This window comes from Astatotilapia calliptera, chromosome 2, assembly GCF_964374335.1.
Source record: "Astatotilapia calliptera chromosome 2, fAstCal68.1, whole genome shotgun sequence".
In the NCBI taxonomy this organism is placed as follows: Eukaryota; Metazoa; Chordata; class Actinopteri; order Cichliformes; family Cichlidae; genus Astatotilapia; species Astatotilapia calliptera.
In genome coordinates, this window is record NC_137423.1 from 19,273,142 (window position 1) to 19,298,191 (window position 25,050).

Consider the following 25,050-nt stretch of genomic DNA (forward strand, 5'->3'; position numbering starts at 1 on the left):
AGGGTGAACTTAGACAGTAGTGGTAATAGTATAGGCCTTAACTCCATTCAGACTCTTTGTCTGATAAGAAACATTCCTTTAATTTTTGGTGATATTGTGCCAGAAGGAAATCAGAACTGGACTATGCTATTGCTATTGTTGCAAATAATTAACATCATATTCTCTCCATCTGTTACACATGGCATGACTGTGCTTCTAAAACATTTAACAATGGAACATCATGACTTGTTCAAATTGTTGTATCCAGGTAGGAACATGATTCCCAAACACCACTTTATGTTGCACTACCCAACTTGCATCAGAAAAATTGGGCCATTATTGCATGTATGGAGCATGAGAGGTGAGGCTAAACATAAGGTGTTCAAAGACACCCTTAAGAACTTTAAGAACATCACAGTGTCACTTGCCAAAAAACATCAAACATCCATAGCATACAAGTGGGAGACATGTCCTTTAAGCCATGTTGAGTATGGGCCCTTGAAATCATTTGATGTTGATAGTGAGGAAAATAGTGAAATGATCTCCCTAGGCTTGCCTGCTGTTGCAGAAGAGGCTTTCTCTGCTAATTGGGTTAACATTAATGGGACTGAGTACAGAACAGGATTGGTCATTTGTTGTGGTTCTGAACATGAGATGCCGGTGTTTTGCAGAATAAAAACAATAGTTTTGGTCAATAGTCACACCTACTTCATAGTTCAGAAGCTTGTGGTTGAAAATTTCAGTGAACATTGCCATGCTTATAAAGTGTTTGAAACGGATGAAAAAGATGTTGTTAAAGCAGACTGTATTGAAATATACAAGCCCTTTGATTTGCAAAGTGCTTATGGTGATGATGATGGTCTGTACATTGTGCCATTATTTTTGTTGTGAACGTATGCTGTATGGTGCTTGGAATTTAATATTTATTAAAATGCTTATGTGACCAATTTTATGTTTTCTCCTTTTATCCTGTAAAGGGACTTAACAAGGATTTTCACTGAATGTAACACAGTAGTCATACAGTAATTGCACTTTAATGCATTTTTGTATTCAGACAATTAATACAGACTAGTATTTAAAAGCTCATATATGTCACTTTAAAGTGCCAAAATAACACTGTAAAAGTTACAGAATAACACTCTAAGTGAAAACAGTCAACACAATCCAGTGTGAAAATAAACACTTAAAAGTGTCATAAATAACACCATAGTTGTTGTGTAGTAACACCCTCAGTGAAAAGAGTTAACCCAAGCCAGTGTAAAAGTGAACACTTATCAGTGTCCTAAAACAACACTATAAATGTTAGGTAGTTACACTCTGAGTGAAGACACTTCACACCATACAGAGTGAAATTCTAACACTATGGGTGTTATATTTTTAACACTACAATGGAGTTAAAATAATAACACTTTGCAAAGTGTAACTCTAAACGAGTGAGAATTATATAAACACTGGAAAAGTGTAAACTTTGACACTATAGGAGTTGAATTAACACTGGAGATTTTGCTGTGTACAAACCGGGTCTAGGTACCCTTGCCCCTGGAGGGGGGAACTGCACCCAGACTCAGGTGGTGTTACCCTTTTCCCTGCGGTGGGGGGAGGCAGACCGCCCCGACTCCGCAGCAGCAGGGAGGCCCCACACTCCAGACCGCAGTCGGACGGCCAACTCCTCCTCCTAGCCCCCCCGCTCCAGCAGGTCGCAGAGAATGGGGGTGAGAGAAGACTCCAAACCTCCCTCCACCCGCTTATTGTAGTGTTGATGCATGTGTGTTCTAAGGTGCATTTAAAACCCAGGAGGGCATGGAGCTACCTGCCAGAGAGCAGCAGGTAAGCGCATGGTCCCTCCTGCTAGCCCTCAATGTCTACGTGTATTTAACATTGAGAGGTGGGCAACGACGCCAGGGGTGAGGTGTACACCCTGATGTTACTTTGGATTCCGTGTATCGTGCCCACCCCCAAGATCCTATATGTATGTGAGTAATGTGAATGTCTAAGTTGTGGGATAAAATTGAGGCAGAGGCAGCCAGAAGGGGACGGGGGACGGGGGGGACGGGGGGTAGCCTCCTCTGCACCCTGGTGACATACCCCTACTCCAAGGTCCTGCATGCGTGGGTGGTTGTGGTGAAGCGGGAAGAGGGAGGCAGCTGGAGATGGGGAGGGAAGGAAGGGAGGGAGGGGCAACAGTTAAAAGTTCCAAATCGGAGCGTTCCTCCAAGTTTTCTAAAGATATTGGAGTTAGAGATCTGCCACACAGCCATACTGAGGGGAGGAGACGGAGATCGAATGTGACCCTTGGGACCTAACATATGTGCCACTCTGATGCGATTACAGGAGCTTCAGACCTGCTGGCTGACAGTAATGAATGAGACCATACTGCTGTAACTCACCAACAATGCACAGGTGAAAACTCCATAATAAAGAAAATTCCATTATACATCAGAATCAATTTATCATATGGCAAAGCTCCATAATAGCATTCACAAAATTCACTTATCCCATCAGAGCCAAAAGGTAATTATTGGACTATGGACTTCTAAATGTGTCAATACACACAGCTGCAGTAACATTGTCATATGTATGTCACAGAGCAGTATAGGCTTAAGAGATGACCAGCAAAGAACATGCAGTGAGCAGCTGTGGTATCGGTGTCATCATTAAGCCGTTTAGACTTTCAGTTATGTGTCTCATTGACACCAAAGAACCAAAGAACAGCTGCAGATATTAAAAGGAACTCCAGGGGACCAGGCCAAAATCCCTGGATGTGGACACAGAAGGAAAACAGATACTAGATGAACCAGAAGGATGCTTTAAATAGTGGAAAGATAACAATACTGATATCAACAGTGTCTGGTTACCACCATGAACTGTGTCCTGATTAATGACCCATTACATGTAGCCAGCAGTTTTTCTAACAATGACCTAAAATCTAAATAAATATTGGGTTTTTTTGTTTGTTTTTTAGGAAATTGTGACAAACTATCACCTGAGAATTTATATCTTTGATTATGATTCCACATCCACACATGGGGCAACATGATCCATACTCTCACCTCAATAACTATTTGCTCTGAAAGTGTATTATTAACATGTTCAGATTCAGAACTCTTTATTAATCCCTGAGGAAACCGTGTGGTTACAGTTGCTCCAAAAAACAATAAGACAGTATCAGACTGAACTAAATGAAATAATAGAAAGAAATACATAGTTACAAAATAAAAGAAATGGCTCTAATATATGCAAATAGCTCAATTATAAATATCCAGAATATTACGGAGATTACATATCTATGATTGACATTTTACTCTAACATTTTACTCATTTAACTCTCCTGTAAAACTTTGTTATTTTACTGTAGAGCATGTGCACAGCAGTGTGTACTGTGCATTATGTGGAGGAGCTGTACAGGAAGATGGCCACAGGCAGGAATGATTTCCTGTGTCGTTCAGTGATGCATTATGGGTAATCTCAGTCTCTTGCTGTGAAAATCCCGAGCATTGACTGACAGATGTTGAAAGACCCCTCTCTCCCTCAGAGTCATCAGAAAACTTGATGGCAGATCTCTGTGCAGTGGCTGAAGTCTGTGGTGTAGAGGTGAACAGGAAAGCGGATAAGTCTTTCTTGAAGTGGGAAATCAGTGTCACGGGTCTGTAATCCTGAAGGTCGCTGGGATGTGGAATCTCTGCAGACATTTAGGATCATCATGAACAGTTAATGAAAGACCCCACAAAGCTCAATGGTATCAACACCAACACTGGTATCAGTATTGGATCAATACTAGCAATATATAGAAATTTAATTTTTGTTTTGGCTTATTTTCTATTGATTTACTTGGTGCCATATCGATAGTATCAATTGAGCAAGGGTTGGTATCATCAACCCAACAAATGATGATGGAGAGTTTCGTTTGTGTTATTTTTAGTTAAAAGGACTGCCCACATGTAATGTTATCAACATCATTTATGTTTTATAAAAACAGGAGAGGGGCATGTGCCCTCTGTTCCTCTACATCAGTGAATGCAGTTATTATATTTAAAACATTTACCCACTGATTTAAATTACCCTGGTTACAGGGAGGTCCCACTGGAATAAAAGACGTGACTAAAATAATCCTTATTATTTCAGACAGCAGCATATCTGCTGTCTGAAATAAGCCATTTTAATTCTGCTAAATAAATAGCATTCCTTCTGTCTGGCCAGTAGGTGTGCTCACAGTAAGAGTTGTATGCCTCGGATGACCATGTTAGAATTAGGAATTATTCGTACATACACTGACCTCGATACCTGAAACTCAGGCCATATGTTATATGAGACTCCACCACTATGACTAACATTATTTTGTGTGTGTGTTTGATTTTCTAAAGGTACCAATACATTTGGCCACATCTCTGTCTCTCTGCTGGCAAAATGGAGAACCTGGCAAACTCGCTGTGACAACAAGACACTGGGAATCTGTGCACAGTGACTGTGCCCAGCTGTTACCACCAAAATGTATTTCCAGTGCATATCTCCTGAACCACAAATTGCTGTAGAGGGGTGGGTTGGCATGTTTGCGAACACTAGGCAGCTGTTTTCATCCTGTTGCAGTCACTGTGTTACATTCGAGTAGCCACATTCAAGCAGCAGCATATTGCCACTAAACATAAGACCTGCAGAATAAGAAAAACTATGAAGAACGTGTGCCACAGGTGTCTTGGAACAAAAGGTTGTGTCCCTACTTCAGCACATCTTTCTTTGCCTTCCTGCAGATTTAAGACCTGAACAACCCTCTCGAGAATGAACAGACTACAGCCATCGCAGAGATTCACAAGTGAAGTATCTGCAGATCAGTTTTCTCCTTTTCTTCCGAGCCTCTTTTAAGACCCACGTGCTAAGATTTAAATCTTATCTTTTCACCTTGTAATTGCCACCGACCCCCTCCTGCTCACGTAAAGTGCCAAACACATGATTGACTTGCTGTTTTCTGTGTCACCTGGGTGAAATAAACTTAATCTAAGTTGGCAATGTAAATGTAGCGTGTCACACAGGAGACCGGGGGAGATGGCGAGATGGAAAGAGCTTATTTGAGCTGACAGGCACTCGTGTCATATACTTTTTTCATCAAGTGAACGATCATCTTCCAACCCTGCTCTCCGTCTGTCTGTCTCTCTCTCTCGTACAGGCACACACGGTCAGCTGTGTTATTGCCTAAGTCCTTATGGTTTAAAGCCCCAACCAACATCAATATCCATGTAAGTCTCCATAAGCCTGCGGTAATGAAAGAACAACATAGATATGGAACATCTCTCAAGATTCCTGTGATATGATGTGGCATAGACAACCGAGAGAGAGAAAAAAAACAAAACACAAACGGACAAATTTAGTCATTAATGTTCAAATCAGCAGTTTGCAATATAATGGCAATGCAGTTAAGGTCATAGAGTACCTATAGTTTTATTTACCATCACATACCTGCTGATTATTCCTACTTTAGTGAGAACAAACTACAGTGATCTTATACTGGCTGAGACCTCTGACTCATTTTTAATTGCCAGACATAAGACTGAGAACATCTGTCTTTCTTATTCAATAAAGGCACAAACATGGAAAATTCTGTTGGATTTCTTCTCCTCTTAAAAATATTTTTCCAGGTGATTGTTTTTTTGTTGTATAATTTGTGTATTATTCATTATGTTCTCTTAACTGTTTATCCAGTTTAAGGTGGGAAGAATGGAGCCTATTCCAGGTGATGTAGGCAAAGAAGTGGACTACACCTGGACTACACCCTGGACATGTGTTTTATCATTTTGCATTGTTCATGACTGTTTTTTTCCCTTTCACACAGATGTACAGCACTGTGCTCTCTTTTGGTGACGTTAACATTGTGACCAATACGATACACGGGAGGCTGGTGTGAGAAGAGCAACATGAAAAATAATAATATGTTTTAAGTGTTTTATTTTATAACAGGCACGGGGAAGTTGGTTAGTACACAAGGGAAGGTTTTCTTGGTGGCTACACAAAGGTGGTTTTTCCTGACTGTGGGCAGAGGAAGAGGGAAAGGTGATTTGCAGAGGTAACTGGATGGATGATGTGAGGACTGAGATGAGGAGATCTTACTTGGTGGATGAGGTGAGACTGCTCCGGGGAGGTAGATGGCCAGGTGAGCTCCTGAGTCAGAAATAAGAGAACTGTTTCCAACCTTATCCTTTCAGTGATCCGCGGGAGAAGGTGGCAGGTGGAGAAGGCGAGAAGCGTTTGCCTGAAGAAGCGTGAAGTGATGGCACTCCCTGTTCGATTGCCTGAGAAAGGTCAAAGATTGGCTGTCAGATAATTCCCTAATTTTAAATGAGAAAAACTGAAGTTATGGTGTTCGATAGCCATATACCTCGAGACCAGCTTGTTGTCCTGCTGGGGCCCCTTGCTAACTCTCTCTCTCTGATTCTGTACGTAACCTGGGTGTCTATTTGGACAGCTCATTTATGCTCGATAAGCAAGTGTCATCTGTAGTTAAATATGGCTTCTTTCAAATGCGCCAGATTTCAAAAGCTAAGCATTATATACCACGCAGGGACCTGTAAAAACTTATCCACGCTTTTGTGACCTCCAGGTTAGACTATTGCAATTCTCTCTGCTGTGGTCTCCAAGCCTTCTCTCTTTGAAGGCTGCAACTCGTTCAGAATGCTGCGGCTCGCCTTCTTACTAGGAAAGCTGGGAAATTTGACCCTCTAACTCCGGCTCTTGTTGATCTACACTGGTTACCTATCAAATATCGCATTGAGTTTAAAATCTTGCTGCTCACTTGACCTCCTCAATCTGTACACTCCTTGTCGTGCATTAAGATCATCAGGTCAGTTACTCCTGGCCCAACCTAAGTTTAGACTGAAGACCAGAGGCGACCCTTTGCTTCAGCTGCACACAACCTTTGGAACAGCCTCCATGCTTCTATTCGTGCCTTGGACTCTATCCAATCCTTTAAATCAAGATTGAAATCATACTTATTTGACCTGGCTTTCCTGACCAGTTAATACCCTTTTTAAACTTTTTATTAAATTTATTATGTTATTATTAATTTTACTGCTGTTTTTATCTTCTTAGTAGATATTTTATATTCACGATCTGACCTTCCTTCTGTATTGAGGTTTGATGCCTATTTTATTTAACTCTTCTGGTCTATTAGTGCCTCCATTCTGTCTGTGTTAATGCCCGATCTGTACCCTGTTATTGACTTATGTTGTTTCTCTGTATTACTGTGAACCACTTTGGTGTGCCTACGGGTTTTTAAATGTGCTAAATAAATAAAACTGTATCGTATTGTGATGGCTACGCAGAAACTAGCGTCCAGAATCCTGAGCTGATGAGGTATTATGGGAAACAATGCAACTAGAAGCACAGAGAACAACAGGTAAGTACAGGTCTTTAAACAACAAACATGAGGCTAGGTAGTCGGTTTCCATGTGGTTAGAGGACAAACTGGCGAAAGAGAGATGACGACGCAAATCTTAAATACCATCTGTTGATTAGTTGCGGATCAGAAACAGGTAGGTAGTGCAGGTGATGAGAAGTGGCGGATACCTTGCAATCAGCAAATATAATGCAGTTTGCAAAGATAAAATTAAAAAATGAAATAGTGTTTGTATGGCAGCCCCAACCATACTCATGTGAAACTTGACTCACATTTAAACAAAAACCAATCAGAGCAGCCCAGTGTTTCAAAAGCTGTCAAAAAGTGCGCTTGGGTCGAATCACTGCTCTGCTATCAGGCTTTGATTGACTGACACAACTGGCATTTATTCATGGGAAAATGTCAAGGATTATTAACTCAGGTTTAAGCTGTGATTGTGATTTTGTGCACGCTGCACAAGCCCATTTCAATCAACAAACTTTGCTGCATGCATGAATATATGGAGGGAAGGCGCAGAGCTGGGTCACTGACTGTCTGAGTAGAAGGGATTCATTTGTGTGAATAAGTGAGTTAATGAGTCCTTGAAAACCCCAGTAGCATTTATGTTGTGATTTCACAGGTTTTGACTTCCATCAGTATGAATCTGTAAGCTACCTGTGTTGCTATCTCTGTAGATTGGCCTGATAGTGTGGCACTCACCCATTGATTAGGTCTATTTCAGGTCTTATCAACACACATCGCTGCTGTGCCTTCATTGAGCGAATATTGTACTTGACAGTGTGTCTGAAAACATCATCATCAGCTTAGGTCAGCTGGATTAACAGAAATGCTTTGAAGTGACGAATGCTTTTGGCTTTTTATATGCATTTTCTTTTTTTTGTATCCAAGGCAGGTAAGGACTCGGCGAGACAATGCATGCATGTCTTAGTTATGCATGCAATGCAAGTCAATCATGGGTGTATTGTAGGAACAATTGTTGGCTGAGTGAAACACAGACACATCTATAGTCACTTTAACGAGTATTCAAATGCTTTCACGCGTCACACATCATTGCGGTTCTCATTATGGAGTATTTCTCATGGTTGTTTTCACTAAATTTCACCAGGTTTCCAGTGGGTTTTCTGAGAAAGCACAGCAGAACCTGATGAATTAATCTCATACATGCATTTTGGACTTACATTTCTTTTTTCGTAAGCTTTTCCGTTTGGTCTAGTAGTTGAGTTCTCGGTCAGCACCCTGACCAAGGTCCTTCTTGCTCTGTCGGTTTGGAAAGACATCCAATTCTTGAAAGGGTCTTAATGGGTCCAACCTTCTTCCATTTCACGAGTCTTTGTGTCAATGTGCTTCTGGGTAAACTCAAAGCTTTGGTAATAATTTTGCACCTTCACCCAGATCTATGTTTCATTATAATCAGAGGTTGAGAGAGATTCCAGTCACTGACCCCACTAACCTGCTTGTTGTTTCTCAGAGAGTTCCTTAAACTTCATTTCATGGTTTTTGACTTCACATGCTGTGAGAATTACTCATGCTGTTCCCGAGGCATGAAATGCTGCTATTTTGTCAGACGCCAGTGGGATCACAGACATGCAGACAGGGTGGCGTGTTGTATTGTGTCTCAGGACTCTTGGAAACCAAGCGATAACAGCCTGTTTTTAAATATATACAAAGTCTGCATTATGATGTTGGTGGTCTGGTGGTGAAGTAACCCAGCAAGCACAGCGAGGTTTATATCAGACCTGGCACCTTTGGGTATTGTACTCACTGGCTTAGGCATAAGGTTCAGGAAAGGTAATAGTCCCAGAATAAATCCTGCATGTTGAAAAGTGGTGCTGACACAGTCTATTTAAAGGTGACGTTGAGAGTTCCTTAACAAGTGTTCATATATAGTAGTTCGAGATTGCGTCCCTCTGCTGCCGTAATGCAGTGATATACCTTTGTGAGTATCCCATCTGAAATGTCTGACAGGTTTTCACAAAACACCCCGGGAATGAAAACCACCCCTTAAATTCTTCAAATGGGAGATTTTAGTTTTTTCCTTGTGAATAAATTTGGCAAAATGGGCTTTCATTCAGAATATATTCATAACTAACTATATATCACCCAGATTTGTGCATGCACACAATTTCAGTGATTATAACTTCATCTGAATATGTATGTAGACATTAACACAGACGTTGTCAACATGACCTTTATCAGAATTATGAGATATGGGGAATTCGTTAAGCACTGTTGAAGCTGACTTGTTCTCTGACTTAATCATACAAAAGAAATTGAGATACGGGTTTATCAGCATCAAATTATCAATTTTAATACTTATTAATCTGATATTTCACTGAGTTCACAATTCGTCATTCTCTTTGTCAGATAGAAATCCTGTCAGTTATACCATTTTTTTAAGTTTGTCAAAGGAATAACAGAATGTATTTGGAGAACAGAAATAAAGACTTTAGCCAATAAGCCCACAATAAGCGTGTGGGCTGGTGCACATGGACAGCTAATTTTGGCATGAGTACATAGACACAATATAAACAGACTTGTACCTTTATCTGTTCTTCAGCAGCCAAAGACAGGTCGTGTTTTAAGCAGTGATAGTGGACAATAAAGACAGCCTGGAATAATTTAGTCTCTAAAAACACAAACTACACAATAAAGCTCAAGGACATTATTATTTATTAGTGTAAGACCACCCAACCTGTCATCTAACTGAGCTTAAACCACTCACTGTTCTTATTTGTCTTCTTCCTAATACATCAGCCAATTGATTGGATGATCATCGGCAACAAGACCAAGCAAAGACATGAAGAGAAGAAGAAACTAAAGTCAGCAGCCAATAGGCAGGAATTCTGAAGGACTGTATTTCTACTTCCCACCTTTGCTCTTGTTTCCTCTCCTTGTTTTGATTAAATTAGACAATTAGTACCCGTCTGCCTGCTGACTCCCTATCTGTGCTGTGTCTGTATACTGGGTCCTTAAACCAAACTATAGGGACATAAATTCTGGAAAGAGGAGAACAATGGAACTGGGGAGATTTGGGAGAAGTGGATCCAGATGTAGAAGCCAATGGTTTGTTAGACAGTAGGTGGCTGGAATTCAGATGTAAAGAATCCTAAAGGAAGAAAAAGCATCCTGTCTCCCCCCATCTTCCTCTGTTCACCATTCTAATTCACCAATCCCACAACCATCTATCCATCCTTTACCCATCCTAGAAAGATGTGACTCTTCTCTCATATTTTGTACATTTTCTTCTCTGCCCTCTCTTTTGCTTTCTCCTGCAGAGCTGCATGTGTCTGACATCCAGTCACTGACCCCACTAACCTGCTTGTTGTTTCTCAGATGCTCATCTTTACTCTCCTCTCACCCCAAAAGATCAGGCCAGATAGCTGCCTGGTTCTGCTGGAAGATTTTATGTGTGGATCAAATGAGCTAATAACAAACCTTCATTTATGGTAATTATAAACCCCCAAAAATGGGTAGGGTTATATGGGACACACTATAGCTCATCTCATCATGCAGGCAACCCCTATGCAGAAGGTTAGGAGCCTGGGTTTGAATAAAATTGAATTGAATTGAAAGGTGTCTCATTGATGGCCGTAGAATCTAACAGGAACACCAAAACTATGTAAAAGTTGCTGGATCATCCAGGTCTGAAACATGAAACAAGCCAGTGAGGAAGTGGCTTCAACCTGCATTCTTTCCAAAGGCAGGCAGTAGGAGAATCCCTTGGCTACAAATAAAGTCTAGTTGATGCATGCTCAGTAATTCAGGTAAAGACCAGAACGTTGGTTCAGTTCATCAGGACGTAGCATTTTCAGTGGGAGAAGTGTTTCATCACTCATCCAAATGATTTCTTCAGTCTCAGCTGACTGAAGCTTTCCCCAGCCTTATAAACAAAGCAGCTGCATAATGATCAAAACTACACAGCAAATCCAGCATGTCCAAATTAACACTGTTGGATTTGATTTCAACACTATTAAAGTGTCTATAGAGGTCCACACCAGAGAGTGTTAATTTAACTCTTTTTGGAGAGTTGGTACGTTAACTCTGATTTAGTGTTAAACACCAAATCTGTCTGGAGTTGATAATTTAACACTTGGTGTTAAGAGTTTATATATTAACTCTCAAAGAGGATTTTAGTTTAACTACGTAAGAGTTATCTTCTAATTCATTCTAAAAAGCGGGAATTTTACTGTTCTGAACTTCTAGAAATTTCTTTTGGAAATAAACATTTACTAAAAAGATGCAATGGTTTTTGAAAAACATTTATTCTGAACTGTGCACCACAATTTCAAAACATTTTCTGAAAGATGTAACAGTGTACATGTTCTCACTTTCATTAGAATTTTGTTTATCAAAAGGTCTGACATGGTAAATGCAAATAACAGCATTCTCAACACTTATTTCTTCAATACAATATGCATGTCCTTCATTCATCCCTTTGTGGAACTTCAACGCACTTCTGCTCTCCCCCATATTCCATCTTCACAAGCATATCCTGTGTGGAGATTGAATAAAAATTAGTTGACACTAATTAACGGCACAAATAATCCAGTAAACAATTGCAGCACAGTAAAAAAAAAAAGGAATCCTCTTTGAGCCATTACTTGTGTAAAGTATTTTCCCAAAAGACAAGGACACGGGCAACAGGTAATACTGAACTAAATGTAAAACCTCAACCTTTTTCATTTTTACCTAAACCGTGTGCACAAAACTCTGGAGGGATCTATGCTAACGTAGAATCCAGTCAGGACGTCTGCTACTGCTGTTTGCTCGTTTTTTTTTTTTTTTTTATGGGCGATCGTTTTCAGGCTTCAAGTAGCACCATTATACCAACATTTCACATTCTAGACATTGTTTTAGGTGTATTTGACCAAAGGTTTGACTGAAAATTCACATGCAAGCTTTTTTCCAAGGCTGTGGTATTTGCCCGCAAACAATACCTTTCAGCTAGCTAAAACAGAATATTATGCTATCACCGAGCAACATGGCTAATGCCTTTCACACAGCTTTGTCTCAACTCCAAAGAGCCACAGAAGTAAAAGCTCATAATAATAATTGAAACAATCCTTGAAAAAATGACTTACCAAGCAAACAACTCAAATATGTAGAGCAAAATGTTCTGAAAAGGCTTCACTTCAGCTTCGATTGGAGCCGTGCTGGGGGCGGAGTCTGTGAATTTACTCTATTGGTGTCATAGCCCCTGTCGGAGTTCAGAGTTAAGAGGTCAAGAGTTAATGTTTCCATTGTAACACCTCCAGATTTGACATAGAAACATTCATTTTTAACACTCGATTTTAACTACTATCATTTTACACCTCAGAGTTACATTAAAAGAATATGACTCTGCTTAGAGTAAAATTAACTCTACTTTTGCAAGAAGACTATTAACACCAAAACATTTAACACTTTTGAATTTGCTGTGTAGCACCGCTGCATAGCAATGAGCCGTGAGGTCAGTTTCATGATCGCAGATATAATTGCCATGACCATTTATTCTCACAGAGAATTAGAGAATGGCTGCAATCACAGCATTGTAAGATGGTGAAAGATGTACTCTTAGGCCCCTCCACCATTCAGCGATGGTCATTTCATTTTTACATAAATGGCTTTGATGTTCCACCACTCAAACCAGTCGGCCCAGGATGGGCTTAACTACACCATATCTATTTATGCAAGGGATCCTGGGGACTGAACAATTTCTGGTTGTTACAGACGTCTGCAGAGATGCGGCTCAGCAATCACCTTCTTGACAAGTCTCGATTCCCAGTATTCAAGTGTCTCTGATCAAGAGAACACTGTGATATCCCATTAATTTCCACAATGATCATAAAACATGGTTTGGTTTAGAGTAAGCCAACTTTGTGACCTTATGACGAACCTTATTATTATATTTGATAGTGAGAAATACCCCTCTAAATCATTTAATTATTAAAAACAAGTACTGGCAATACGAATAAACACTGAATAATGAAAAACTAGATATCATATTATTTTGAATATTAATTGCAGAACTTTGTGGGTGCATGTATACCATGTCAACAAAGGTGGTATCAGTTCTAAAAACTTCGCACATTGTCAGGGCTTCTCCTTGCGACGCACAAACAGCTGTGCTTATCTTTGTCCTTGTGTGTTCGGCTGTGATTAAAAGGGCTCTTCAGTCTAAAACTCATTATATCCTCAAAAATTCGAGCCGCTGGGTTTTAGATTATTAGTGGTGATTTTCTCTCACTCCACATGTTTGCAAGAGTGCTTTTGTGCTAATGTTTGTGTGTGTGTGTGTGTGTGTGTGGACAGGGAGGAACAGATCTCAGTAGACGTTATTACACTGATAAACTGAGTGAGTATGTGTGTTCTTCATTATGTTTTCATCTGTGCCTACACTCATAAATGTCCTTCAGCTGAAGTGAGCGGGTATTTTGCATTTATGAATGTGGCTGTATGCGTGGGTTGTGCTGAATTTATGCTGTCATTTATAACAGGATGCATTAAGTACAATGTGAAAACTCAGCTGCATTTGCATGGCAGACGTGCACGTGTTCCCATGTAAACTAGTGAGCATGTACGGTGCATTTGCATTTCTGTGTGCTTCTCTGCAGTTATTTCCGCATTTCCTGTAAAGTAAATTGTCAGTACCCAAAGAGAACAGACTGCTTGAGCAGATGTGCAGGAAACACCACCATTTCCATAATTACCTACAGAGAAAACATTCTCTGCAAAAATCTATTTAGTCCTCAAACGAATGTGCTCATAAAGTGACTGAGACAAACACAGTGAGCTGCAGGGCGAGGCTGTTCTTGAACCGAGTTAAATGGCAGCATGCTCCACTAAAAACTACTGTTTTAATCAATTTAATCTAAAGTAGTTCTAAAGTAACAATGTATGGGATTTTCATGTAATAAGAGCAGTTTTTCCATTTCATAACAATCTTACAAATGACCTAACATTTGTTCTTCTGAACTCCTTTGAGGCAGGGATTTGCATTTTTAGCCGAGTTTGGCCAGTTTAGACAAAATCCTCAAAATATAAAGTTTACTTTCTTCAACTGTAAAACTACTAAAACACTTACATGCTTTTACAACAACTGAGCATGTAAAAGTTGGTCAGAACTGAAGAGATTGGAATACCAGGAAGCAAGATTGCAGACATAGAGGACAGCTACAAGTACCTGAGAACCCAAAAGGCAAATGGGAACCATGAAGAGACCAGTAGGAAAGCTGAATCCACAAAATACCTGCAGCTAGTGGTGCAAGTCCTGAGGAGTCAGTTGAATTCTAAGAACAAGTTTTGGGAAATTCACACGTATGCCATGCTGGTTGTCAGATTCGCTGCTAGCTGGCCAAATGAGGAGAAGCCACAGACATCAAGACGAGGAAGCTCTTAAGCATGCATGGAGGGTTTCATCTCAAATGAGACTTTACACGAAGCAGAAGGAGGGAGGCCGAAGACTAGTCTGTGTCAGAACCAATAATTAGGATGAGACGATGAACATCCATGAGTACATCAGGAAGATGGCCACAACTGACCATGTGCTTAGTGAATAACTTGGCCAGCAGAAACAAGAAAAAGGAAGAGAAGCAAGAGGAGGAACCATCATTCAAAGACAGGTCCAGGCACGGCATGTACCACCGTCAGGCAGAAGTAGTGGGTGATATAGAGAAATTCTTCAAATGGCTGAACAAAGCTGGAATGACAGCACAGAGGCACTAATCATGGCAGCACAGGAACAAACTCTGAGCACAAGATCCAAAGAGGCTGGGGTCTATCACACCAGGCAAGACCCCAGGCTGTGTAAACATGCCCCTGAGACAATCCAGCACATAACAGCAGGGGGCAAGATGCTAGCAGGGAGGGCATACATGGAACGCCATAACCAAGTGGCTGGCATAGTTTACAGGAACATCTGTGCCGAGTATGGGCTGGAAGTCCTGAGGTCAAAATGGGAGACGCCCCCAAGGGTGGTCAAGAATGACAGAGCTAAGATCCTGTGGGACTTCCAGATACAGACGGACAAAATGGTGGTAGACAAACAGAAGAAGACGGCCATAGTGATAGATGTACATAGGAACATGATAAAATGCCAGGAGGTAAAATGACTAGTGTTAAAGTAGCCATACATAGTACACCATGCATGGCAGCAGGATATACACTCCTTGGTTTACTTGAAATAATTTTCTCAACGAAAATGTGACCTACAGCCCTGCAACAACAAAAAAGCATTCAGAAATTTACGTTTAAGAAGAAATCTCGTTCCAATATGAAAGAAAATATCTGAAGTGTTATGAGAAGCAGTGTCTACTGTAGATACCAATTTAATTAAATGTGATGACCGAAAGGTTTTATATTGTTAACTCAACCATTGTGTGACCAACTATTGAAATATTTCTTTTCATTGGACCTTGACAGAAGGCTTCCTGGTAAACTTGTCAAATGTAGCTGCAAAGTGAATGTCTTTTTGTTGCTAAGGGAGAGACATTTGCTGTCCATAAATGAAATCCATTATGAACATGGGTGACTGGCAGTGGTTGCTTGTGCACCTATCAAAAAGACAAGACAAATGTATTTCCCTCAATTGCCAAAGCACTAATAACCTCTTCACTCTGAATCATAAAAAAGGAAGCAATTACATTGGGGTTTTTTTCACCTTTTATGTTGCGATTCTGTGGTTCAAGAATAATTTGTGCTTTCATTACCTGTTTTAAAGTCAGTGGAATAAACATCTAATATGACTTTAATATCATGGAATTTCATCCACTAAACACCTTCTCCTGGGTCTTTTCACACAGTAAGTTTGTCTTTGATGTATCCAGTTTAGAGATAATGCAATAAAATGAGGTACCAAAGTAATATGTCAGATACCGCTTTGCATTCTAAATGAACCTTTGACACCCTAAAATCAGCACACACCAGATATTCATGAAATTTCTGCTGCCCTCAGGTGAATGTATGGCTATTCACCCTATGCAGCGAGCTTAACATAAGAGGAGATGGTTCCAGGAACGACAGGACACATCGCTTTGTCTTTGTGTCTTTAACGGACCGTTTTTTCCTCTTTTAATTTGTAAGACTGTGAACATACGTAAGCATCAGTATCAACATATTTTGTAAACAAAACAGAAGTTAGCAACATAGCTTTCCTTATGCTTTACATTCATCACTAACATCTTTCCTTATACGTTCAAATAACCTTTTAAGTAACATGAAAGTAACAAATCTTACAGAAAGTGAAGTTAGACATTGCTTACTTACAGATTATGGCTCAACAAACTCCCCAACGATGTAAACTGAGCTTAAAGTTGTGCAGCTTGTTTTCTGCTCCATGCATTTTCTCACACTGCCTGTGTGAACTTTTCCTGCTGTTTTCAACACATCACCAAAGGGGGCAGTGTAGTGCACACCAAATAACCAAAGAAGAAGCCACAAACTGAAGGGGTAATACTGCCCACTATTGGGAAACCCGAGAAATGCGCCAGCCAAAGAAACCCAACAAAGTAACAACCGAGGGGCAGAATAAAATTAATTATTATTTTAATTTTGCCATACCTCTATACCTTCACTTTTAGGGTTACGGTTAGGCAAGCTGGGATATACTAGGTGAAAAGTAACGCTGCATTAAAATATGAGATGATTGTATGAACATAAAAACACATTAAATAAATTAAATAACAAGAGTTCCAACAGAAATAACTTGGTCCATAACTGTTTTGAATTTGATTAATATACTAATTGTTACTGCTATGGTTACTACATGCAATTAGCTGATTGACTAAAATTAATGGGTAACTATTTTAAGAACGGATTTCAGAAGAGAACGCAACCAATTCCACTGGTTTCAGCTTCAGTGTAAATGTGTTATGTTGGCGTTTCAATGGTAAACCAAAAGCCAAATATAGATGGGTGTGCTTGTTTAAAAGGTGTATTGATAAAATGTTATCTTTTGGCTCAGGACTTTTATTGCAGTAAGATTAAAAAATGTTTAATTAATAAATGATATTAAAACACTAAAAATTATGTTCAATGATCCAGTAGTGACAAACCTAATCGGTGCTAGAGCTTTTAATATCTAGTTTTAGTGCCACAGAGTGAAAGAATGCACCAAAAAGAACCATTGTCTTAATGTTATTATAATGTTATATATGCCAACTGGGTATAATAAATACCAGATTATCTCTATAAATCTAACTGGCTAATATCATACTGGTTTTGTGTCTGGGTAGCCTTTGTCGTTTGTTAGACTGGGCAAAAGCAGCCTTTGAGGTTAACAGCAGGCCCACTGGTTCAGACTTATTCCCGTGAACAAAGCAACACAGAACAGTTCAACCAGTTTTACTTGCTAGCAAGGGGAGCCCACCCGGCAGCACCTCTGCCCTCGGTGTCAAAACCCGCTCCAAAGAACCAGCACCCCCCTGCAGCCTTTTATTGTGTGACACACAGTTTACAGAAACACCTATTGTAAAACCCCCCAAGTTTTAAGTTTTATGGTGCGTCATAAAACTCAGGCACTGAGTGTGTGTGTATGCATGTGCGAGCATGTGTGTGTGTGTATGTGCACGTGAGTGTGTGTGGATGCGGGTGCATTTGTGTGACTTCCTACTGAGAAAGGGTCATCTCTCCTCACCCTGTATAGAGATTGAAAATGTGACGTCATTCAGGGGTAAAACCGCAAAGGATTCTGAGAACTCGTGGCAAGAGGTACTAGCGCACGCAGGCTTTCAATTGAAATCAGTTACACAGCGATAAAAAGAAACAAATAAATGGCAAGGAGCTGTTGTATTATTAACTGCAATAGCCGGTTGCATGTCAGCCACGGGAAGCCGACGGGTAAAGAGATCAGTTGTTATCGGATTACATCGTTGAAGAGAAATTGTTCGAGCCATGTTTCCGAAGTAACAAAGAGGCGACGGATGGCCTGGATTGCAGCCATTCAAAGACCAAATATAACGTCCTAGAACACTCCAGCTCACAGGTTAGTCTGCTCCAAGCATTCCCACAAAGGTCAGAGTTTTGTAGTAGTTAATACGTCATTTTTCATAACATAATTAGTGATATAGGTTACAAGCAAGTCTGGTGCTGAACAGAAATTGTCGCGGTATGCTCCTTTGTTTATTGTGCATAAATAGTGAATTGTCCTGACACAATATTGCGTTTCGCTTCTGTTATTACCATGGTACATTGACAAAAACATGTAGTTTTATTCACAGGATAAAACAGTTTTTTTGTATCACTAATTGCCCAGTACGATTACAGCATACAATATTATTGTCACTGCTACATTTCTGTAACGCATACCAGAAATTATTTCCACTGCTAATTAATTACCGTTGAGCTCAAAGGTCCTATTAATAAACAGTTAACGAATGTGTATTTATGAAGACGATTTGTGAGACTGGTAAACTTATGATACGTACGATGGTCTTTCGTTCTACACGGTGCATTTCAAGGTCCTGTACCCATCTGTCGGTAAACTGTACCTGGGCTTGTTTCAGTGACCTAAAGTTACTAAACTTCATGAGTGTATGCACTCACTCCAAGAACCGTATAATTATAAATATGAGCGTGGTGAAAGTTGGGCAGCACGCTAACGTATTTTGTCCACTCTGTGTGCTCGTAAGGGTCTAACCCTTTCACTCCTTTAATTTTTTCCTCGTATCTTTTCTTTGACTTTTCATCAAGTCTGTCTTTGTACGGATCAGCATTGTTCTCCTTTGTTTTGTACATACCTTTTTTTTGGGGGGGGGGCAAAGAAAAAGCAAGAAGGTATTTGTGTCATGGTCCTGGGTCGGTGACCCAGCGCTTTAAGTTTATTATTATCATTTTCCAGTTTATTATGATGATTGTTGTTTGAGTTCTACGTGTTATAGTCGGTCTGCATCTGTATCTCTGTCTGTCTATGGTGTCACCCCGTCTGTTTGTGAATCTGTCTGTTTAGTTCAACGTCTTGTCTGGTTCCCTGTGTCTCAGTTTCCTGTTTTATTGTGAAGGTCTGTGTCATATGTCAATGTGTTCAGTTTTCCCTTTCTCCTGTTTTGTTAGCCTAATTTCTCCCAGCTGTGTCTCCCTTCTGTTGCCCATTTCCTAATTACTCCCCTGTGTATTTAAGCCCTGTGTTTTCCTGTGCTCCCTGTCGCGTCGTACCCTCAATTAGCTGTGTGTTCTGCGTCTATGTTTCTAGTGTTTAGTCTCCTGCCCCAGTTTAGTATTTCTTTTCCAGTGTTTCAGTCCTTGGTTCCGCTGTTCTGACTTTTGGTGAGTTTAGTTTGTACGAGGTTTTTCCCAGCAATAAAGCTGCACTTTAAGTTTCACGTCCGTGTTCGAGTTCTGCATTTTGGGTCCACCACTCCTGCTTGCCTGCCACACAGCGATTCATGACAATTTGAACCGGAGAATGAACGTTTTGCGGTGCTGCAAATGCTTGCGTTTGATGCGGTACTTGGATTGTTTTGCCACGAGTTCCCGGCATGCAATGCACGAAAGTCATGTGGTCTGTCAATCTCTATAACGCTTAGTTTCCTCTAACGGTTTACCATATACAAACACAGGTGAGGAGATAAAGAGCAGGAAGTAAAACATCCTCACTAAATAAGAAAGCAGAACCTTCACATATGATGTGCCTACAGTTACACTATAGCCCCCCTCACCATTCAACAGGCTGGGGAAGACAATAGAAACAAAGAATGTCTTTGATCATGCAGTTTAAGGAAAGGCTTACAAATTTAAGTACAATAATGGCAACATTTAAAAATTTCAACCTAACATTAAGTAGTTCAGTTACCTCCCTGTACATGCAGTCCAGGCTATTTTACTGGAATCCACAGACCAGACCATCCACAGACAATACCACACATTCACCCCTCCATGAACAATTTTTCCTTTTTTGTTATTTACTAGTTAGCTTATAGTTAGGCTAGCTGTCAACGTCATCACTTCAGTCTCGGATTTTAAAACACAATTTCCTACTAAAGGTTTAGGGTTACTATGGATTAAGATAGTTAGGATCTCTGGCAAGCAAAACTCAATACACAGAAGTATTTGTGTCTGTCCCAGTATCCTTTCAGATGAGGAGCTGCCAAGGCAGTACTGCAAATCAGTAAATGTAAAATATTTGTCATGGTTCTGGGTCTTAGAAAACGTATGAGCACGAAAACACTGGATCAGTCATATTATGCATCTCTTGGGCCTGAAAACTACGTGAGGTCATTTAGTTTTTTTAAGGGTTTGCCCTCATCTCTGTCATGATCACAATGTCTTGTCTCCATGTTTACTTATCTCAATTTGTGTCCCTTGCTCTCGCTCCATTGTTTGCTCTCTTCCCAAGTTGCATGTCTTAGTCCTTAGATCCTAACAACTTTAACAACCTCTGTCCAATGTCTAATCTACCCTTCATCTCTAAAATACTCGAAAATGTAGTTGCAGCTCAACTTGATTCACACCTGGTTAATAACAACATCTATGAGGGATTTCAATCTAGTTTTTGCTCATGTCTAATTGGAGCTGACTATGGTCTTCTCAACATTCTCGTCCTTTTGGATCTGAGCTCAGCCTTCAGCACCATCTCTCACTCCGTCCTTCTAAGCAGACTTTCCTCTCTTCATATCTCTGACACACCCAGCTTGGTTTCAATCATATCTCCTTGACCGCTCCCAGTTTATTCAACTGAAATCATTCTGCTCTCATCTATTCCCGGTCACCTCTGGTGCACCCCAAGGTTCAGTCTTAGGCCCTCTTCTCTGCATAATATACATCCTCCCTCTAGGTACCATTTTCTGCAAATTTGATTTTGACTTTCACTGTTTTGCTGATGACACCCAGTTATATCTCTCCTGCCGGCCTGAGTCCTCCCTCCCTCCTTCTTCCCTTACTATCCAAATTAATATCCTGGTTTAGCTCTAATTTTCTCAAGCTCAATGAGAATAAAACTGAAATCCTCCTTATTGGCACGGAATCCAACCACTTCACTGGCTCCCAGTGAAATTCCGGATAATATACAAACTTCTTCTGCTCACCTTCAAGGCCATTCATAACCTTGCTTCTGCTTAGCTGTCTGACCTGTTAAGCACTATCTCTTCTGCCCGCTCACTTCGATCTTCTTCTTCTATCCAGCTTGCTGTGCCTTCTTTCCGCCTCAGCACCATGGGAAGCAGAGCTTTTAGCTGCTCTGCTTCCAGGCTGTGGAGCTCTCTACCCCCAGATATAAGAAACACTGGTTCTCTCCCCCAGTTTGAATCTCAACTCAAAACGTATCTGTTCAAATCTTCATATTCACTGTGAACCCACTGTTTGTTCATTTTATCTTGTGCTTTTGTTTTTATTGTTCTTCATAATGTCATTGTTCTATTATGTGTTTTATCCTATTAAATGGGAGACGGAGGCTAAAATCAACATATCAGAGGACAGTTGGCTAAATATATGTAGGACACAGATGGAAACTACTAGTTTGGGTTATTGGAGGGAATTCACGTGGAAAATTTTTATTAGGTTTTTTGTAACACCCAAAATAAAATACAAACAAAAAGGTCAACTTACAGATGGATACTGCTGGAGAAACTGTGGAGAAAACATGGCAGATCATATATTTTGGAAATGCCCAATAATCCAACCATACTGGAGTGAAGTGGTCGAATCAATTTACTTGGTGCTGCGTGGACAGTAGCAAAAACCTGACGACATGGGACCTGAAAAGAGGTGGAGGGGAGCTCCCCCAGACTGGGCAGATCTGAGGGTTTCCCTGTGCCATTATGTTATTGTCAGTGCGTATTATATTTGTTTGTTTGTTTTTGTTTTTTTGCTGTTTTTGTTTTTTTCATATGGATGACTGTCATAATTACAAAACTTTCAATAATAAAAAAAAATCCTATTGTAAAGTGTCCTTGGGTGTCTTGAAAGGTGCTTTATTAATAAAATTTATAATTATTATTATTTCGTCTGGGTCTCAGTATATTTCCTGCATTTCCTTGACAGTCCATTATCTTACCTGCACTGTGTTCAGTTTTGCTTCCCCTGTCTGGTTATGCCTGATATGTTTCCCATCCTTTCATTTTCTGGTGTCCTCTATCTTCCTCTGCTTGTTGTTGTGTCGTGCCCTCATGCTATGTGTTCCCAAGTTATCTGTGAGTTCTTTAGTCTCTCTGTTTTGGTTTCCACATTGCGTGAGTTTATGTTTTTTTGTGTCTTTGTTTTTTGTTGAGCTTTCAAGCTACAGCTTTGTTTCCAAGTTAGCAGCTCAAGAGACTTTCAGTGCTTTCTTATAGGGGTGGGTTTTTATAATCGATTCATCGATTAAAATCAATTCTGGCTTGGATAACGTAAAATCGATTCATTAAAATCCTGAATCGATTTTTTAATATAAATTTATTTTGCCCGAAATGCCAGAATCTCTGGTGACATCTCACAAAATTTCAACAACCACCAAACAGTTAAGACAGTAAATGAGAGCAGGTACAGGGATTCTGCACATAGACTTAAACACACAGCCCAACCCGCGGATCAGAATCAGTTAGATGTCGCCTTTCTCACGGTTGGGGCTGAAAGCCGACAGCTGCTGATTCTGATCTGTCGGCGGGTCCGCGCTTTGTGTTTACGCCCTTTATGCACTGATTCTAAAGCTGTTAGTTTGATCTCTCTCCAAACAATATTGACCGAACCAGCAGCAAAAGAAGATCCAAACGCTTCACATAAACATTGTCATGAATTCACTCTGACTTTTACTGTTTTGCTTCCATCGCGATGCGCAGCTCTCTCTCTCTCTCTCTCTCCCTCTCTCTCCCTCTCTCTCCCTCTCTCTCTGTACTTCAAGAACAGTTTCCCTTTCTTCATTATTCGCTTGCTTGTTACGCACAAGTCTACTGTTGCTTACAGCGCTGTCGGCCGCTGTTTTTTTCCCTTTTACATTCTTCCGAAAAGAAAACCTCATTTCTGCTGTTCAATACTGAACAAATTTAAACTTTTTAAAATTATTCAAAATGCAAAATGCTTAGCCGTGTCTCTAATAAAACCGCTGTAACGTCAGAGGTAATGTTCATTAATTAATGGTTTTCTTTCGTTTTTGATGTACTGAAGAATATTTTTATAAAATCCCAAGCCAGGAAAATCACCTTCATGTTTTTCTGTGTTTTATCCTCAGCTACTTTGACACAAAGGCATCTGCTGTGACGCTCACACCTGTGATAGTCTTGTCAGCTTCCTTTTTATTGATACAAAAATATGTAAATGTACTGATCTGAATTATATTTCTGACTGTCAAAATTTCCCAGATTTAATTCGAATCGAATTAAATCGAATCGTGGATCGAATCGATTCGGGACCTTGTGAATCGGAATTGAATCGATTCTAGAAATCAGTGACGATACCCAGCCCTACTTTCTTACCTGCTAAATTCAAGGGTTCAACTGTTACCAGTGAGCTCAATACAACACTGTACATTGAGTCCCTGCTCTTTCAAAGAGTTACTAAACTTGCAAATCTGGAAACTGTATATTTAGAGACTCTTCATGATGCTTTGCCACCTGGCCAGTTCCCTCTGAGACAGTTTGTAGCGCTACTTAACTGGTTTCCCCAGAGACAGAAACTCAGACCTAGAGACTGACTTTGTGGCCTCAGCCAACTCTGGACCCTCAGAGGCTCTAAAACCAATGCAGACTAGGGATGGGTATCGTTTAGGTTTTATCCGATACCGGTGCCAAATCGGTACTTTTGAAACGGTGCCGGTGCTCAAACGGTGCTCAAACCGGTGCTTAAAGAATGGAGAACACAAAATTGGTCCAAAAACCTCTCATGTTCAGCTGGTTTTTGTAAAAAGATAACAATGTTAGCCTTTTCTGCAGGTATGGGGCATATATGGTATCACTCTTGGCTGGAAGCAGTGCTTAAAGAATGGAAAAAACACAAACTTTGTCCAAAAACCTCTCATGTTTAACTGTTTCCCACTTTTTCTTTGGTCATTTTAGCCTTTTTGGCCAGGGTGAAGGGAGTATCTGCCATCAAACAAGAAGACAGCCGCATGTAGCCATGATGATGTTTGCTAGTTCACCTTACATGCATTAATTTAATAATGTGGTTAGCCTACTCAACGTAAATTACACACGAACAACATTAAGCTACTCACTCAGAGAAGAACGGCTGCTGCTGCCATCATCATCCGTCATCATTTCTGCTACACTGGCAGGGCTAGGGGCCAGGACTCTCCTCTTCGTGTTTTTGGGGATGTTGCTAACTCTAGGTCTGATAACAGGCACCACACCCGCAGTAGATGCGCTCGGTGTGAGGTCTGGCAGCAAGCTATCAAATACGGCGCATTTCTCGGCTTTTAAAAAAAAGCCCGCTATGCGTCGCCAGGTGTTTCATCGGATTTGAGGTGTTACCTCCTTTGACAGTATCACAGTAACAGCTTAAAGCACTTGTTGCAGGCTGCTGAGTTTGCATATTTTGCTGTGAAGTACAGCCAGACTTTTGACCGCATTAAAAATGCCCAAGGCGGGAAAAAAAAGCACCGAAATGTGCGCTGCTTTTCGGTCTGGTTACTACCGTTTATGTCAGAACCGGTGGACACCGGTACCCATCCTTAATGCAGACTCAGCCGAGCCGTCCAAGCCTCCTGCATCTGCTAGTTTCCTGACGCCACGTGCCACGGACCCACACTGCTGATTGACATGGAGTCTGCAGGGTCCTGGCATGGGGTTCTGAGCCTGTTGTGTGCCCTG

General features: G+C 40.5%; 1 long non-coding RNA gene across 1 annotated transcript; it reads right to left on the reverse strand.

The window, feature by feature from the left end:
• Nucleotides 1-345: 345 nt before the first annotated feature.
• On the reverse strand, nucleotides 346-16,718 carry LOC145430864 (uncharacterized). Its single transcript, XR_013911182.1, has 3 exons — nucleotides 16,604-16,718; nucleotides 6,076-6,257; nucleotides 346-3,658 (listed from the first exon to the last, which is right to left on the reverse strand). It is a non-coding gene; the product is annotated as an uncharacterized LOC145430864 (long non-coding RNA).
• Nucleotides 16,719-25,050: the final 8,332 nt, after the last annotated feature.